Source organism: Chelonia mydas, chromosome 6 (genome assembly GCF_015237465.2).
Source record: "Chelonia mydas isolate rCheMyd1 chromosome 6, rCheMyd1.pri.v2, whole genome shotgun sequence".
Taxonomy (NCBI): Eukaryota; Metazoa; Chordata; order Testudines; family Cheloniidae; genus Chelonia; species Chelonia mydas.
Window position 1 is genome coordinate 47614921 of NC_051246.2, and position 13768 is coordinate 47628688.

The 13768-nt window shown below is 39.7% G+C and overlaps 1 long non-coding RNA gene across 1 annotated transcript; it reads left to right on the forward strand.

Annotated features, from left to right (window-relative positions):
* Positions 1 to 1257: 1257 nt before the first annotated feature.
* Positions 1258 to 5383, forward strand: LOC122466206. The gene is made up of 3 exons (XR_006291555.1): positions 1258 to 1665; positions 3065 to 3168; positions 4382 to 5383. It is a non-coding gene; the product is annotated as an uncharacterized LOC122466206 (long non-coding RNA).
* The last annotated feature ends 8385 nt before the right edge of the window (positions 5384 to 13768 follow it).

The following is a 13768-nucleotide window of genomic DNA, read 5'->3' on the forward strand; positions in this document are numbered from 1 at the left end:
GACAGTGTGTACATAACTACTAGGGACTAGAATGCCAAGAACACCAACCTGATCTGGCTTGGGACCTAACTAGAATTTGTACTTGTGTCTCCTGCCTAAAAGTCTACTTCAGCAGTTTCTTTTATCACCTGTATATCTCTACCTATGCACCCTCTCAGTTACAGATAAGCAAACCAATAAATAAATACTTTTTAAAAAGACACTCCCCCCCCCCAAAAAAAAAAAAAAAACACCCTGGTCATTTTTAGAACCAAATCTTAAGTAAATTTAATGAACCTTTGAGTTTGGTTTGAGTACTTGGTATTAGATAATGAATTTTTGAGGATGGTTTGAGTACTTGGTATTAGATAATACTACTTAGCTTACACAGAGAGCTTTTAAAGTGTAGATGTCAAGGTGCTTTACAAAGGAAGGAAAGTATCATTTCTCCCATTTTACAGATGGAGAAAGTGAGTCATAGAGAGGTGACATGACTTACCTTAGGTAGGTGGGTGGCTGGCAGAGCAAGGAACAACAGAGCTCTAGTATTCAAACTCTCAGTTTAGTGCCCAATGTGCTGGACCATGTTGACCTCAAGGATAATCCACCTTTGCACACACCTGATATCTTTTTACAGATACAGTAGAACCTCTGAGTTACAAACACCAGAGTTACAAACTAACTAGTCACCCATACACCTCATTTGGAACCAGAGTACACAATCAGGCAGAAACAGAGACAAAAAAAAAAAAGCAAATACAGTACAGTACTGTGTTAAACATAACCTACTAAAAAAAATAAAGGGAAAGTTGGGGAGAAAAATTGACAAGATAAGTAAACTGTTTCTATGCTTGTTTCATTTAAATTAAGATGGTTAAAAATAGCATTTTCCTTCTGCATAGTGAAGTTTTAAAGCTGTATTAAGTCAATGTTCAGGTGTAAACTTTTCAAAGAACAACCATAATGTTTTGTTCAGAGTTATGAACATTTCATAGTTACGAACAACCTCCATTCCAGAGGTGTTCATATCTCTGAGGTTCTAATCTAATTCACATTACAAGATCTGGTCCAATCACTTCTATGCTCACTCTCATATTCAGTTGTCCCATTTATAACAATCACTACAATTCAAAACAGAATTCCGTGGGAATGTGATGGGGTGTTCAACCCACACCAGAAAGGAAGGGATTAAAAGCAGCCTATCAGAAAGAGGCTGAACAAAGCAGCCAATCAGGGTCCAGCAGGCTCACATAAAAGGGAGATTTAGGGTAGAGCAGGGTCAGTTGCTGCTGGTTGCCCAAGGAGAGAGGACTGTGTTCTTAGCAGGCTACAGGAAGTTAGCACTTTGGACAAGCAGTTGCTGGCAGGGACCCAGGCAGCAAGAGGGAGCTCCAGGCTGGCTCCTGAGACTTACAGGGGCTGTGGGGAAGTGACCCATGGAACTGAAGTAACTCTAGCGGAGAAGTTAAGGAGAAGCAACAGGAGGCTGCTTTTGACAGGGTCCCTCGGCCGGGACCTGGAGTAGTAGGCAGGCCCAGGTCTCCCCCTCTTGCTACTGGGAAAGTGGCTGGACTATAGATACTCTTTCCCTCCTCCCTTGAAGGGGAAAAAACGCAGATGTGACACAGCCAGATGGCCAAGTCATGAAGAGGATGCTGCAGTTCCTGGACTGAGGCAAGTCTGCAGGTGAGGGTGGTAGGAGAGGCAACTACAGGGGAGGGTGTGCCAATTGAGATAGCTAATCCCCAAGATGGCCAGCAGGAGGCACCACTTTGGTGACTGAACTCTGTCACAGAGATTTGAAACTGCACTTCCAAACACATAAAATTCATAAATATAATTATGAGACTTTCAGCTGTGTTCTACGCATCCATATCTTCCAGCTCTATGGTCAGGTAAAATTAATTCAACTCAAATTACTGCTTAGAGGGACAGACGGTGCACAATATTACACGGAGTCCCTAAATGTATTAGCATGTATTTTACAGCTCTCTACCTGAACATGGAACCTTCTTGAAACTGGGATCAGCTCCACCAGTGCAAACACTGGCTTTCCAGTAGTACACTTGGGGTTTGAAATAATACACCAACACCACAGCTGGTCACCAATGGCTACATCCCAAGCACAGACAATGCTTCTTTTGTTCTTGCCACCATTCTGGGCAAGAACATTGATACTGAGGGCCTCTCTTTGTTTAATTCTGCCTATACAGTTTTTCAACAGGCATTTTTTTTGAAATGTTAATTGGAGAAAAACATTTTCTGCCTGTGAATAAATAATTCTAGCAAGTTCTCCCTCTGTTCTCCTCTGGGAATCCTTCTCATCCTCTAGACTGTCAAATTATTTCTGGCTTTTGAAGTGTAGTTTAGCATGAGTGTCACTCTTCCTCTTTACGCATTTGTTCTTTGAAATGCAATTAGGTTTGTGAAAGGCCAAATGGCCTAAACCATTTCTCCCTGCCATGAGTGAAGTACTGCTGGCCAACAACAGAAGCTATGGCTACATTACAGAGCTCACAGCTGCACCAATGCAGCTGCGCCACTGTAGCACGGCTAGTGCAGACAGTCTAAGCCGGGGTGGCCAAACCATGGCTCACAAGGCACATGTGGGTCTTTTACAGTTAAAATGGAGCTCTCTGAGCCCCCATGCCCCCACCTTACTCCACCAACCAGCCTGGGGAGGCGGGGAACTCGGGACCTCTACCTTGCAGCCACATGGTAGGATAGGGGCATGGGCCCAGCAGGGAGCGGGGGATCTTGAGGCTTCAGCCCTGTGGGGCATGCCTGCCGGGGCTCAGGACTTCCTGTCCTGCAGGTCTGACCTGAACGTGGAACTCTTGGAATAAGACAATATTGTAGCATTACCAACCACAAACATTCAAAAATCATGAATCACTCCTCACCACAACCCCTGCCCTCAATTTTTGGTTTTAAAAATCACAAGAGTTAAAAATCAAAACAATGTATTTTGGATGCTTTGTTTGCTGTCTGTTTGTTTAACATTTAAGGTATGCGTAGGTCATGTTTTCAAGCTTTATTTCACAACTATGAGGGTAGAAACTGACATTTTTTATTTTTATGAAAGCTGTCATGCTCATGAATCCAAGACCTGGGACTTGAAGAAAAGCCTGAAATGAGACATGCAATGAAATCATGAGTCAGCAGCACTTTGCCCCAGTGCCTTCCCTGGTCAGTATACCCCTTACACTTCCACTGGTACCTCTGTTCACTCTTCTCTTTGCCTTCTGATTACAAGCGTCTTATCTTTCCCCAGCTTTGTAAGTTGCTCTCTCCCTGGTACAGGGCAAGCAGCATGGGTTATTGAGACTGCTTTTCCACATAACAGCACTTCCCCAGTGGATAAAAACTGATCTGAACACTCTCCCAAAACCTAAGCTATGACTTAAAAAAAAAAAAAACAAAAACAGTCCCACACATTCAGAAATGTTCACATTACAGATTTTCCTCACGTGTATCTCCATTTCCTGCTCCGGGCTTGGGTTGGAAAAGAGATGCGGAATTGGTATGAGAGATGTTTATTCTCATGGGGTTCCTGGCCTGACTAGAAACAGCCAAATCAATAATCTTTTGAGAAAATGTCTTTCCAATCCAGTTTTTTCAAACCACAGAAGTTCTAAGAACACACAAATGCAGACTTTTGGGTGCTCATTCAATTCAAATTGTTTGAGGTTCACTCAGTTTGATTTTGTCAGTTGAAAACTGGGATTGTTTGTTTTTTTTTTTGTTTTTTTTTAAGACGATCTCAAGACCTATCAGTGAATCTTTTTCAAGTCCTGTCTAGTTAAATTTCTGTGATGGCATCAGCTAATTTTCTACTGCTCCCTTTGGAGGAAGTATGTTAATGCAGTTTGGAACTTTTAATTATGTAAATATTTTTCTATGACAACACTTGCTCACAATTATCTTGTATCATGCAATTTCACTTTCTCAATTTACCATTAATGTTCATTCCTTTTTCAAAGCCCTGCAAATGAATGCCTATCCTCATTTCATAGAGTTGTAAACTCATTTATGAACTGCAGCTCTCAGACCCACAGTTGATAAGAATGCAGAATGTAAAGGATTAAAGGTCATATTGACCTAAAAAAAATTTATTTTGGAACAAAGGGTCTCTCAGATAGTACCAGGACAATATAATAATGGCTTGAGACCTCAACACACCACTCTCCTGAGCAGATAATGTACACAATGTTGTTGCACTCTCAATTAATTAAGGGATAAAACTGTATGCACTATGAAAACAGAAATGAGTGGTATTAAGTTTCAGCCAAAATATTATACTGTACTTGAAAAATGTGTGTATTTTTTAAAAGGGATTATTGCTGGAGAGTGCAAAATATTTTATTTATACCCCTTTATTTTCTGTTTTTAACTTTAACAGGAATTTGTGGCAACAAACAAGCATAACAGGTTTGCTCAAATGCTTCGTATGTGTGCGGAAGTGACTGGGGTGTTTCATGTCCCGATTCTTTTAAGAAGAGAGGCACAAGAACTGCTTTGATTTTTTTCTCCTCTCTTCTGTTTGCAAACAGAAATAACAACGATAATAATAAAAACATGAGTTCAGCCTCAGAGGTGATAGAATAAACATTTCATTTACAGTCAGCATGTTTGAGAATATGAAGATGATCCTCAATTTTCTAGGTGTAATTTGCATAGACCACTGGGCAGTTGCACCAAAATTGCTATATTACTGGAGACTGTCACTCACTTGAGATTTTCTTTTACCCTTTTGTCTATGAGCAGAGCAAGATAATTGATGCAGTTATAAGAAGAAAAAGGCACCACAAAAGAGAAGAGCTCAAAACTGCATTTTAAAACAGTTTGGTTAAAGCATTCATAGAATAATTTAGCTGGCATGGGAAGAGCTTTTGTGTTTGTTTTTTGCATCTCACAATGCCCTTTGAGAGGATGACACTGATAACTTTAACACCAGTGTGCGCTGTTATGTCATAATTTTTTGCTTTTGTTTTAGTATTTTAAAGTATTTAGATCTCAAAAGCAAAGTGTTGCAATTACAATTAAAAAAAAACTTTCCTCTTCTGAGAAAGGAGTAGATCGCATCAGAGAAAAGGCTGTGTTTTCATTGGCTAGAGTGGCATTGATTAGCCCTCAGAAGCCTTTTCATGTGTGCATTTTTCTATCTCTCTGTTGCACTACCGCTCTTTGAACTATATCCGTGGTCACCAATTTTCTTCCCTTTTATTTTTTCTTAGTTTTAGTTTTCTTAGGTTCTTCAACCACTACAGATAAGACTTTTACCTTTGGCTTTAATGAGAATAGGATCAGGCTAGTAATGTAACTTCTCCTTGAGAATGCAAGTTAAATGTATTTCAAACTACTGAATCGTCATTTAAAAATAAAGGGCCAGGTACTCAATGGCATTCTGTCTGCTTTGTGCTGCATAGATAATTTTAATCAACTGGAAATCTGTGCAATGGGGCATTTAGAGATTCCCCTGTCTTAGACAGCTCTATGCCTCCTGCTACCCACTTGGTGCAGGGAGCAGGCAAGATGGGTTGTGATGACCAGTGGAACAGATTACAGGGTCCCAGCAGCTGAAACAGCTTCTGGACAGTCCAAGGATCAGGCGAGCAGAAAGGTGGCATCGATCTACCTTTCTTTACCTCCTTAGATCTTGTGCCAAGTACAGACTTGGACCTAAAGAATGCAAAGATTCTATTATTACAGGGTGGAATCCCAAGAATAATTAGTTCTACTCAACCCTCTAGTCATATCATATGAGCTATTTTAAGCAATCCTGGAGGCCTCAACTGCGAATGACACAGTGGCCACCATTAGAAAGTCATTACTTGCTGCAGCACAGTGTCTCAGATGCAACTATTATTAACTGTTTTAAATATAGGGAAATACTGCCTGATATTATATAAATACCGCCTGATACATCTTAGCTAGATCATGATGTGGCACTTGGGATAAATGTTGGCTTTTCAGTGGCAATCCTTGAATATGATTTCTGGCAACAGCAAAGGCATTTATGTTGACTTTCTCAACAATTTCAAGCATACTCAGGCTACAAGTTTCAAGTAAGATCAGTGTAATGATGTTTGTTTTCTGTGTTTTGCTTATTAGTATTCCCATGTGATGGCTAAATAACATTGAGGACAAAAAACAAATTTACCAAAGCAAAAACGTTCAGTGTTAAAATGTTTAACTCCTTACATAGTAGTCCCCATTGCATCTGTTCATTAACACTAATACTCTACACATTTATAGCATCTTCCATCCAGGCTCTCAATGCATCTTACAAACATTAATGGCTTCAGCCTCATGACTGTGAGGTGGTATTCTACCTACTATACAAATGGGGAAACTGAAGCATACAAGCCCTTGTGCAATCAGACTCTTAGTCTCTTACACTGGTGTAAATGGGCGGTAACTCCACTAAATGCAGTTGAGCTACTCTGGATTTACACTATGGTATCTGAGAGCAAAAGTAAGCCCAATGTAACAGCACCTTTAAAATCTAGTTTGCTGGTCTTTCAGATATAAAGACAAATGAAAAGTGGAAAAGCATAGGTGTGCACTGTGGAAAATAAACCATGAAAAACAAGACCATTTTCTGAGGTCTTGAGCAAATGTCATTGATACTCACTCACTTAACAATGCTTAATTATTTATATAAATACCAGAATAAGTCCTTTCCCTCCCTTCCAGGCTCATAGATAAAGAATTCCCAGCTTTTTACCTTCGCCAGAAGCAATTATCTTAACATTAAAAATCAGGACTGACAGTGCCCTGAAGATAAGTGTGCAAAGAGCACCTTCTATCCACCTTTCCCCCACAGAAAGGGGGGGATAAGCTATCTCTAGAGAAGTATGCTCCCTTCCCTTGGACTCTGAAGAAATCTCTCTCGGGGATCTGAAGGAGGATACAGGAGGACAGTGGGTGGAGTGGGATCAAGGCCAGGGAGTTGGCATCATTCCCACTATTCTTCTGCCCCCCACCTCCCAAAAGCATTTAACACAGCTCATGGTGGCATTTCAGCAGCCCTTCCTCGATGGTGGGAAATCCTTTTAAGAAACTCTCTAAAGGCAGCTACTGGAATTTTGACACAACAATTCAATTGTAACTATGCTCTCAAGGGACCATCAGGGAGTGATACTCAATATGGAAGCATGGGGCCTCCTGCCAATCCCCTGGGATCTGAGAGTGACCTCCAGAGTCTGTCACAGAGTGAGGGAAACCCTCCCCACATCAACAGTTGGGGATGTATCTCCAGGAGGAAAATCTCCCTGAGACTTTAGCCCCCTCACTGGAGGTTTTCCCCACAAGAGATGGTGACTGAGCTCAAAGTAACTTAACAAAAGCCTGAAATTCAGTTCAGAGTTAAAGCTGATGTTGAGAAATAGAGATGGTTGAAAAATCTAGAAGTGGTTTTGAAAAAAAAAAAATCAACAACTCAAACTTGTTTTCATTTTGCAGTGTTTGAAATGGAACTTTTTTTTAAATTCACAATATTTTTGTTATTTCAAAAATAACTGAAATCATCAACCATTTTAATTTACTGAAAACAGTTTGCTTTGATAGATAGATTTATTTTACTTTACTGCAAAACCTGATTTTCAAAACACAAAAATGGCCCAAACCATTTTGATAACATTTTCAATATAAAATTAAAAATCAACAATTTTGACATTTAATACAAAATGTATTTCCCAAAATGGCAATTTTTCAATGAAAAGGCTTTGTTTTGTAACTTTTTGATCACCTGTACTTAGAACCTTAAGATTCCCACTTTCATTGTCCATTACCAGTTAGTTCAAAGGCAAGGACGGAGCATTGGCCTTGACCTTAAATTTTCAGGCATTAGTCAATGGGAATGGGATCCTTAAAATCTATTAATTTGGTAATGGGGATGTATTTTAACAGAGCTGGAATGGGGTTCCTCTTTGAAAAAGATTGACACTCCACACTGACATCTCCTTACACTTGTAAACTCTTACCAGCACCAACAAACAAAAAGGAAAATAATAAAATCTTGGAGGAGGGGGAAATCAAAACAAAACAAAAATCTTCCCTCAAGCAGAGTTTTGAGTTGGTAAAGGGGGAGGTGCCAGAGACTCCTCTAAGTTCACTATTGCTACTGATTTTACATGGAAGGCACTCAGATATTACGGTGATGTGCAGCAGTCTAAAACCCTAATATTAATAATATCCATCCTTTTCTACTATCATCACTGTGGTAGAGATTAGGAGTCCCAGTTTCAGCCCAGGACCTCAATATGCTACGTGATATACAAACACAGAACAAAAAGACTGTCCCTGCCCCAAATAGCTTAAAATCCAAGTATAAGTAGAGACAACATGTGGATACAGCCAGACAAATAAGGGAATTCAAAAAAATCAAGACCGACAGGGTGTTAACTTTCAATGACAATGCACGTTGTTCTTACGAGAAATCCTTGCTATGGTGGTGTTCACTGTTGAACATAATGCATTTCCAACTCGAATGGTTAAACATTATTCTAAGTTTAAAATAGGAGAGAGAAAAATTGATATTTCCTCTTCCTGCTGTCTAAAATCCATCTACAATCAGTTACTGAATGTAATCCTTAGAAAAGTAATCAGACCACTTGTGGGCTCACGTAGGTATATAGAATAGGTAGAACAAGTAGTCTGATTACAGAGTATTTGCCTCCAATCAAAAAAATCTTTTTACGAATGTAATGTCTCTCAGCACCATTCTTTAAAACATAGACATTTGTCTTTGTTCCCTCAGGTTAGGGTACAGTTCAAAGGGTGATGCCTGCTAGATAAAAAAATGGACAAAGCGTAATAACAATAATGAGAGCTAAGATGTGTTGGATATAGAGTAGCATAACACAAAAATCCACATTTAAATAAGAAGAAAGCTTTTGTGTTTTCTGTGAGGCAACCCAATGTTCACATTTGCAGATGGTGTATTCACTGCAGTATATATCTATCTCGATTTTATAGCTAGCTCCTGATTACTAAAAGGAGAAAATAGACTTCATTAAAGATCAGCCTGCATAAAGAGAGACATCTGAGGGTTTGCTAAAATCAACAAGAATTATTGTACATGGTCCACTCCAATACAGCCATTGTCTTCAGGGCCACCCACTACAAGTATATTTCTGGTGTATAACATAAAAGTGTGCATGATAAGAAAGCAACATATCTTTGGAGAGAAGACCATTGTTTCCTAAAATGAATGGTCTTTCATGTGACAGTTTCAATTCTGCCAAATTGTTTAGAATGAAAAAATAAAGAGAATAAATAATTTAATGGAAAAGGAGTTATTACTGATAAAAACAAAAGGTCTCTGTCAAGGTTGAAATGCTGTATGTTTCCCTGCTCGGCAATAAAAGGTTACCCTGGTTACACAAGATTAGACCTGAGATGCTCAGTGCTTATAACTCCCTCTTAAGTCAAGAATGGCTTCAGCACTTCTGAAAAATCAAACCATTTTTATGTAAGCACTTAACACATGGATTTAGGTGTCTAATGTTACACACCCTCATTTGAAAAACATGGCTTGCATTTCATCTGAAGATCTAAAGCAGTTTACAAAGACATTGGATAAACTTCCACAATTTCAGATGCCCATTCAGACTTCTTTGGTCTAGAAATCAGGACATCCTTAATGCATGTGCTTTTGAAATTACATTTACTAGAGGGAAATATAAAATCCATCTGGTGTTGTTCTCTTCCTTTGTTTTCCTCTTCTCTTTTTTTTTAACTTCTTAGAACATGTACTTTTTGTGTGTGCTGGTTTTACCTCCCTTTCTTTTGTGAATAAATGCCCCACATCATCACCTCTTTTTCTTTTCTTAAATAAAAAATCCTCTTGCAGACTGCTAGTTTGGTGGAAACTCTTGCCAAACCCCAAAGCTGCAGCCAAAGTCTTAATTAACACAGCTTCCCCCCACTCCCACCCTTCTGCATTTCAACTTCCTAACCATTTAGCAGTCTTCCCTGTCCCATGTCCCTTTAAACCTGAAAACTCTGAGTATCTAGCTGCTTTTAAATCAACCCATGAGTGCATAAGATTTATTTAAGGCGACTAGTTTGCTCAGAAGATGACTGTAGTGATGAGTTATAGAAAGTTTAGGAGCTAAATTACAGCTCAGGCTCTCAGAAACCAAAGGCTATCACCATCTGACTGACGTTCAGTGTTCTCTGTGAAGGGAGTCTGGAGGTCTCGGTCTAGTTGCCAACAGAAAGGTATCCACATCACCAAACCACTGTCACAATGGGCACAATTTGAAATTTTTAAAAAGTATTGCTAATTTGTATTATTGATTAAAACCTAAAGAGAAACCAATGACGTAATGGGCATGTAAACTGTGCTATCTTCTCACCCCCTCGAATGTGGATCCTGTGGGACAGAGGGGAGGGATACTATCTCAAGGCATTATGGGGAAGGTAGCATTTTATTGTATATATTTCACTTCTTCTGAAAATAAGAGAGGACTTCACTCTCCATAGTTGTCACAATGGCAAGAGTACTAAAGTCACAAAATAATAGAAAGTAATTTTCAGGTGGCACATCCCTGCTATCAGTTATTAAATGAGAATAGGAAATTAAAGATAGATTTGTATAGGGTCCCGAGCAATGTATTATATCATAGTTCAGTAGATTCAATGTGATTTTCCCAGCATCTCTGTTGAGATGACAACATATTTATTGTTTACAAACGCTGAATATTTCAGTAAGTGTATATCTCAGATTTCCCTTTTAGCTCTTAAGACTAGTAAAATTTCTTCAGGTTTCTTCATTATCATTAGAAATCCTACTGATACTACATTGTCTTGCATTCTTGAATTTGCTTTCTATCCCAAGGTTATTTTACCTCGTCCCTGTGGATGTAAGCTTTGAAGAATTATATCCTAGATGACAGTCTAGCAGATGGGGTGCCACTTCTGGATCTGTCATTATTTTATTCAAAGACTCCATTGCCTTTATTATGACAGAGAATTAAAATAAAATCTGAAGCCTGCCATCATAAAAAAATAAATCTTTTCATAGGGGATTTTCTGCCAGAAGAGAAGGCAAGAGAAATGTCCATTGCAGTCTCAGCATATGTTTGTTAAAGAAAAATCTGGATTCCACATGACAGAATGCTTAAGTACTTGTTTAACCGAGCAAAATTATGAATAGCAACAATAATCCACTTTAAAAGCAACAGACGGAGCTATGGACTGTTATATTTTTTGGTTCTTCCAAACTCTTCAATTGGTTTCATTAAGCTATATGCACTTGTAATTGTAAACTTGTCAGGTGTAGCAATGTAGATGCATAAGAACAGAAGAATGGCCATGCTGGGTCAGACCAAAGGTCCATCAAGCCTATTATCCTGTTCTCTGACAGTGGCCAATGGCAGGTGCCCCAAAGGGAATGAACAGACAGGTTATCATCAAGTGATCCATGCCCTGTCACCCAATCCCAGCTTCTGGCAAACAAAGGCTAAGGGCACCATTCCTGCCCATCCTAGCTTTTAGCCATTGATGGACCTATCTTCCATGAATCTAGCTAGCTCCCTTTTGAACCCTGTTATAGTATTGGCCTTCACAGCACCCTCTGGCAAGGAGTTCCTGAGGTTGACAGTGCGTTGCATGAAAAAATACTTTCTTGTGTTTGTTTTAGGATTCAGGATTACATTTTCAAAATCTACTTTACACATTCTCAGCAGCACAGCCACAAAACTTGTCATTAAATCCTGAAACTATGCATAATGGTAATTATTTAACAAACAAACCTGATGGACAGAATTTCTTACATAGTGTGCCCTGAGAATTAAATAATAAAATAATCGAAGCGGTCAAGGTAAAGATCTGGCCAATACGTGGAGTGAGCAAGTATACAGCCAGTCTGAGTATCCCAGCCTTTGCCACAAGGGGTATCATTGATTTAAGATACTAACATGGAAGCACATTGATTGACAATAGCGCAATACCTTTAAATTCAGCAATATCAACCTTTTTGAACAGAGGCAGAGCACCACCTTCTTCCAGTCATTAGGAATGCACCAGATGGCCTAGAAGAGTCTCTGCAGCCACAGTACAACAATACTCTCACCTGGTTTCAGCATGTCAGGGGTGATGTTACAAACTGCTGGTGTCTTCCCAGACTTCAATTTATGGACTGTAAACCAGAGCTGCTCTTGGTTGAAGAAGGGTGGCTCTACCAGAACTTCCTGCCCCACTTCAAGCAGAAGAGGGAAAATAAGTGATGGACAGTTAAGGAATATTTTCAAATGATCTTCTCATTAATACCACTGATCTTGCAGACTATAGCTGATGCTGCCATGTCAATTCTTTATTCTGTATGAGCTGGAGCCACTCTTCCCCGCGGACACTGCAAAGTTAAACAGCGGGTGCAGAGATAATGCCTGGTGGCAGCTTATTCTAAACTGGCTGTCTGAGTCGACCACCAGGATTCCTTCTCTTTCTTAAACAATGACTTGATGACATTATGAAGTCAAACCCATCTGCACCGGTTCAGTTTCAGCAGCTTTTCTGGTACAGACGTATTATTAGGATGGAAAACCAGCTAATTACAAAGTGCTTATACCAAGGAATGCTGCTACACAGTCAGCAATCATGTGGGGGCACAATAGGATAGCCAATGATAAACAAAGACTGATCATCCAGCCAGACCATCATAAGAACCAAGCTGCGGATTGATCTGGGTCACACTTGATCTGCAATGAAGTTATGTCCTTTTGGGATGTGTCAGGATGACCGTGAAGATGAAGAGAATGGGTGACTAGCTTTACACAACATGGCATTGCTAGGGATGGCTCAACTGCTTTAGAAAAAACAGGACTCCAAAGCTGACTGCAGGATCTAGCTGATGAAGGTTAAATGCTTCTGTGTTTACAATCAGGATAAAAATGGATACTTTAACAATGCATATCTTTCATCTTGAGCCCGAAGCTGCAAAACTTATTCAGGTGCATAGTCGTATTGAAGAGGACTACTGCATAAGACAGGATTACCCATATGAATATGGATTTCAGGATCTGGCCCTGTGTTCTTCCAATATTTTTGTGTTCCCTATCTTTTACAATCTGAGCTTAATTCCACTCCTGCTGAAATCAAGGGCAAAATTGCCCTTGATTTCACTGGAAGCAGATTCAGTCCTTTGGACGAATTCAGGTGTGGGTAGTCAGTTCTCTTGCCGATATTAAATTATAATTCTAAAACGGCTTAATGGGCTACTTTAAGCATATTCCCTTCTATTAACAAAGGACCTACTCCTGCCACTGATCTGCAGTCAGAGATCCCTTTGACTTCTCTGGGAGAGCTAGGCACAGAATGATGGCAGAAATGGGCAGAAAAATGGGTGTGCAACAAAATCAGGCACATAATAATGTATAGAGAAAGAAAACACACTGTCTAAAGCTTTCATAGGTGAATAATATACAGGAACAAACACTCCTCCAAACATATCATTTAGGAACGTTTTCTCCCCTTTTCCTGTTCTCACACGCACAAACATCCCAACTCCCCTTAAACTTTTCTCCAGTCCTTCTCCCTCATTTTTCCTTTCCATCCAACACATCCTCCTGCACCTCAATCTTATTATAGACTCAATGCACACATCCCTGAAGCCTGAGACAATGGACATGGTGCAAGGGAACTCCATTAGGATATGCTGGAGAATCCATTTCCCCTCCCCTCTGTAGCAGAGCCACTCCATAGCCACGATTGCAGACATGGGTTTTCAACAGCGCTTGGCAAAATTGAGCCCCAGGAGATAAAAGCAAGTAGATCCTGG